The sequence below is a fragment of the Otolemur garnettii genome, unplaced genomic scaffold (assembly GCF_000181295.1).
Source record: "Otolemur garnettii isolate 467f Iridium unplaced genomic scaffold, OtoGar3 scaffold00007, whole genome shotgun sequence".
Lineage (NCBI taxonomy): Eukaryota > Metazoa > Chordata > Mammalia > Primates > Galagidae > Otolemur > Otolemur garnettii.
Genome location: NW_003852402.1, coordinates 3,021,358 through 3,027,268, shown reverse-complemented (window position 1 = coordinate 3,027,268; position 5,911 = coordinate 3,021,358).

Genomic DNA, 5,911 nt, shown 5'->3' with positions numbered 1-5,911 from the left:
TCTTTTGTGGGTCCATGGAAATTTTAGGATTTTTTTCTGTTTCTCTGAAGAATGTTTTTGGTTTGTTTGTTTGTTTGTTTTTTGAGACAGAGTCTTGCATTGTTGCCTTTGGTAGAGTGCTGTGGTGTCACAGCTCACAGCAACCTCAAACTCTTGGGTTTAAGTGATTCTTTTGCCTCAGCCTCCCAAGTAGCTGGGACTACAAGTGCCCACCACAAAACCTGGCTATTTTTCTGTTGTAGTTGTCATTGTTGTTTGGCAGGCCTGGGCCAGGTTCTAACTTGCCAGCCCCAGTGTATGTGGCTGGTATACTAGCTGCTGAGCTACAGGCACCAAGCCTGAATGCCACTGGTTTTTGTATGTTGATTTAGTATCCTACAACTTTACTGAATTTATCAGTTCAAATAGTTTTTTGGTGAATCTTTAGATTTTTCTAGGTATAAGCTTTTATCATCTGTGAACCAGGCTAATTTGGCATCCACATTAGAAAGGGAAAGTTGAAAAAGCCTTGTTTGCAGAAGACATCCACATGGCGGCCAGTTCCTTGGTGGCCGGCTGTGCACTGGCCCCAGGGTCGTGGCACTTGCAGGTCACTGTGCCCACGGGTGCACTGGATGCCATGTTCCCAGCTGGAGCGCCCTGGCACATGCAGCAGGCTGTGCAAGGAGTGTTGGGAGCCCTCCTGGTGAGGATGGTTGGGGTGCTCCAAGCAGGAGATGGGGCTCAGGGCTGGGTTTGCAAGGCCTTCTTCACGGGTTATTGATTTGTCACCAGAGAGTAAGAGGCTCCTTCCTGAAACCCATGGGTGGCCCATCTTCTGAGAGCTGTGGACAGGGCCTTCCCCTGGCAGGTCCCCAGAGCTGGCTCCCCTCCCAGTGCACTGAGTCACACCCTCCTTCCTGGCTTCTCTGCCTTAAGTGGGACGTGGGATGGGGGGGAACAAGAGGTGTACGGTGACATGTGGGGTCCTCCCAGGAAGAGTCTTCTGCCCCCGTAGCATGGAGACCCTCATGGGGGCCACACCTTACCCCTGGCCCTTTCCTTGAGAGAACTCAACCGACAGCAAGGCCACATACAAGTGGAAAGTAGGACCGAGGCTCCTTCTGGACTATCCAGACCCCTTTATTTTCTTATCTTTTATTTCAGAGACAGGATCTCACTCTGAGGCCCAGGTTGGAGTCCAGTGGATCGATTGTAGTTCACTGCAGTCTCACACTCCTGAACCCGAGCTGTCCTCCTACCAGCAGAGTGGCTGAGACTACAGATCTGCACCACTTTGCCCAGTTTATTTTTCTGTATTTTGTAGAGAGAGGGTCTTGTTGCTGGCCAGGCTGGCCTCAAACTCCTCACCTCAAGTAATTCTTCTGTCTTAGTCTCCCAAATTGCTGGGATTACAGACGAGAGGCACCAGCCCTGTCCCGACCCCCTGTAGTGGGTGAGCAAGTTCTGGGACCTGTTTGTGAGCACTTGTTCTGTGAGGCATTTATGGCCCTGGGATAGGGGATAGTCAGCTATGGCCCAGGGGCCAGCCCCGCCCGCTGCCGCCTGTTTCTGCCTGTTTTTGTTGGCACCTGGCTACCCATTGTGCTCCCCGGTGAGGTTGGGAAGTTGTGCAGAGGCGGCATGGCCGCCGAACCTGAGGTGCTTTCTGCCTGGGCTTTAGTAGAGCAGGCTTGCTGAGCCCTGCTCCGGAGCGGCCCCCTGTGTGCTCTGCCCCACCTTTTCGTGAAGCAGCTTGGGGAGCAGCCTGCGTCCAGACGGCTGACAGCCCCCACTGCTTTCGGCTTTCAGGAACTTGGGCGAGGGCAGCAGCAGGAAGATGTGACGAATCCGGGGAATCCAGAAGGTGCTTCCTTCCAGCTGGCTCGTTGACTGGATCTTCCCAAGTCCTGGTTGCTAAGGGTGATGGAGGGAGTTGGGAAAGAGCTTCCACCAGAGATGGATTCTGTGTCTCCTGTCACTCAGTTGTTTGAGTGGGTGACACAGAGGTTTCTGCCTGCCTACCTGCTCCTAAAACGGAGGGTCTCTTGCTAGCTTTGTTTGCCTAAGTGGATATCTGTGTGGTCACTCTGCCGAGCTCCCCAGAGAGGGCGGGCCTGTGAGCTGTGTGCAGTATGTTGGATGCATTCCTAGAGGCCTGTGCTGGGGAGTGCAGGCCGGTGGTGCTGAGCTGCCCCCCGGCCATCATGGGTTCAGACAAGCTCAGGCCGTGGGGCCCAGCGGAGTCAGCTCACGTCCCTGCTATGCACTTCTCTCTCACCTGCCTCCCCAGCCTCGGTTTCCCTGCCCATCAGTTTCACGCTAGCTCTTCCCTCTGGGCACTGTGAGCAGGGCAGAGCACTTTTCTGGAAAGTGGGAGCTGTGATTTTGCCATTGGTATGGTGCTGGCCAGGCACATTGCTGAGACTGTCCCCATACCCTTTCACGTTGTCCTCTAACAGCCTCTGGGGAGGGACCCCTGTCTGGGGTCCCATGGCCATGGACATCAGGGTGTGGCTTTGGGCTGCTGCCACCTGCTGTACTCACGATGCCCAAGTGGACTAGCTCAGTATGGACCCTTCTCCCCAAGGGCTCTCCTTACACTGTGGTACTTGGGCAATTGGTGGAGCGGATGTGGCTCAGCCCATGTTTTGTGCAGAAGGTGTAGCAAGGTTAGGATGTGACCCTGACCTCGGGCAGGTGAGTGCAGTGCCCCTTACCTTCCCCTCAGCCTGGTGGTGTGTGATGGTGGCTATAGGTCCCCATAGCAGGGTGATTAGCCTGAGGGTGGGAAGGGCTTGGCTGGGGGAGTTACCCTGTGGCTGGAAAGGTAGCGGAGATGCTGGCACCTCCTTTGGGGACCCACGTGGTGATGGGGGTAGGGTGTGAGGATGGTGGGCTGGCAGCCAGGCCCTGTTGTGGGGGCGTCTGGCCTCAGGGCTGTGGATCCAGAACTGGGAAAGGAGCTTGGGCCGGGAGATGGGGCGAGGGAGGCAGGCTCAGGGCGCGCGCCAATGACTAGGAACTATTTTTTATTCTTTCCCTTCAATCCTGGGCTAGGAGAGGGGAAATGAAGTCCTTTTGGTTTTCCCGTCCCGGGTTCCCTAGACACTGCTGCCTTTGTGTGTCCACTACAATTCAGTGAGTTTCCAGAGCAGCTTTTGTGTTCCCAGGCTTGCGGGCTGGACTTAGTCCTGCTTGTGGAGGGGTTGGAGCTTGGCGAGTGGTGCCCTAAGCTGGTGGGGCCGGGGAGCCGTGGAGTCCATGGAGCTGTGGGGTCCATGCAGCCACCCTGGCTTGGGGCAGGAGCTGGAATAGCCACAGTAAGGAGTGTTTCTGGATGCGTCTGCTTCCACATTGAGGTGCCAGGTTGGTGGGGGCAGATCTCACTCTGAGCAGAGGCTACCACCTTGGGGGCAGCATGTCCCAGTGTCATGTGAGAGAAAGGTTGGGTTCCTCCATAGGGCCAGCTGGCCGGGCAGCCTGGGGAGGCGGGGATAAGAGAGGCAAAGGCTGATGGAGGACGGGCTTCAGAGCCAGGAGGGAAGGGGCTGCCTCCCTCTTGGGAGCTTGAGTTGACAAGAGGAGGAGGCTAGTTTGGGAGGGGAATGTAGTTTGGATTGCAGGGGGCCCTGGGCTGCTCAGGGCAGGCTGGTGGAGGGGGTGGTCCTGGGCAGAGCAGCTGGACATCAGACTGGGGAAATGGCTTCCTCCCGTGGTCTATAGGCAGGGCTGGAGGTGTGGTGAGACTCTGGCGAGACATCAGGGGATGCGGGCCTGGTGGGAAGGCTGCCGCTCTGGGGTCAGGCTTCGATGAGATCTGGCCCTGGACAGTCAGAGTGCAGATGGTCCTCAGTCTCCACCACCGCTCATCCCTAGGCTAGAGGTGTGTCCATTTGAACATTGTCACCCTCAAAGGTCGTGCCCACCTGGAACCTATGATTGTGACCTTACTGGGAAGTGATGTCTTTGCAGATTTATTGAGATAAGATCGTCCTGGTATGGGTTGGCTGCTCTTCAGGCTGGTATGGGGTCTGCCTAGGCAGACACAGAATCCATCCTTCCCCAGGGCAGACATGGGACAGAAGTGCGGCCTGGACTCAGCGGGCTGGTGTGGTTGGTGATGTGAGTGTAGAGTGTAGTCCTTAAGGCAGTGTGAAGAGTCTTTTGAAGAACCCAAGGAGCTTAGTTGAGAAGGGTGAGGGCTGGGAGTGGGGTTCTATGGGGCCCCTGCTCTGGTGGGCTGCATGCTGGATGCCCTTCCACTGGGAGGACGGCCTGTGGTCGCCTGGCCCTTGCATTCTGCTGGTGGCAGGCAGGACACTCAGTGCCTTTGTCCATCTCCCGGTGCAGCTGCTTCATTTGCTTGCCTGAGCTGAGGGGGAAGGTGGCCCCAGCCTCAGGGAATGCTGGCAGCCCAGACAAGGAGATCTCCTTCGGCCCTCAAATGTCCAAGAGCTTAGTGTGTGTAAGAGCACAGCTGTCCCACTGTCCCCAGATGGCAGCCAGCCAGGCACCCCCTGCCCCAGGGTCTGTGGCCTCTGCCCTGGCCAACCCCTCAGCCTCCCTTTCAGCTGCTGTTCCCAGTGGGAAAAGGGGAGCTCCTGCCTTTCAAGAATGAAAGGAAGTAGATTATACATTGCTGCATGTCCCCTACCTAGTTTATTCTTTTATTTTTTAAATAATTAAAAATCCAGTAGAATGGTGGCTGAGGGGCTTGGGGGAATGGGGCTTAACACTCATGAGCAGGGTTCCAGTTTTCCAGGTGAAGATTTCTGGAGCCAGGCATGATTGTCAGTAATATAGGTAGCACCACTGAACCGTACACATGACAGTGGTGAAGTCGATACATTTTATGTTGGCTGGGCGCAGGTGGCTCACACGTGTGATCCTGGCACTCTGGGAGGCTGAGGTGGGTGGATTGCCTGAGCTTGCATGTTCAAGACCAGCCTGAGCAAGAGCAAGACCCTGTCTCTACTAGAAATAGAAAAACTGAGGCAAGAGGATCGCTTGATCCCAAGAGTAGGAGGTTGCTGTGAGCTATGACACCATAGCACTCTACCCAGGGTGACAGCTTGAGACTCTGTGTCAAAAAAAAAAAAAAAAAAAACCGATAAACTTTATGTTATGTATGTTCTACTGAAAAAAAAAATGGGGGAAAAGGTAGTCAGGAGGCATGATAGGACGTTTGGAGAGAGGATTGCTGAAGGCCACTGTGAGCTGACAGTGACACCATGACCGGCACCATGTGTCCTGTGTGAGCACCAGGGGGTTTCCAGGACCCCTGGCTGTCCTGGGGGACACTGGGAGACATGTTGTCCCTAGAGCAAGACCTTTTCCATGGCTTGGATTTGATCCTAGTCCTGTGGGTCTCTGGACATGGACTCACCAGTCCCAGGGCGTCTGTGTCCCGGGTCCTGTGTACCCCAGTTAGCGTGTTTCCTTTCTGGTGAAGTGGAGAATTTGTGCGTGAGCAGCGGTGGTCTCGTCATTGTCCCCCACTTTAGTCCAGCTGTCTTGGCTGTCCTGCAATGGCTGTCACTCCTTCATGTATCCACTTGCCATGTCTGTTCCCTGTGTCACTGTATCTTTAAATTGTCACTTTGTGACAAGTGTACTTTTTCATACTTTTGTCTAGTTGTGTGTTAGACTTTGTTACTTTGTGGTTTTATTTTTTAGTCTTTTAAGAAAGATCATCTTCTTTTCTCTAGGGGCTTGACACGTGCAACATCCTCTTTCATTTTGGTGTGTGTGTTATTACTTTACTGCCCTTTAGTCCCTCTGGGATTCACATTTCTCCCAGTGATATTTTTCCAAGTGGCCAGCATGTGCCCCTGACCCTGTGAGTAGGGACACCACCTCCCCTGTCACCCGCAGTGCTGCCCACTTGGGATCCAGGGTGTCAGGACCACACTGCAACCCTGTGAGTAGG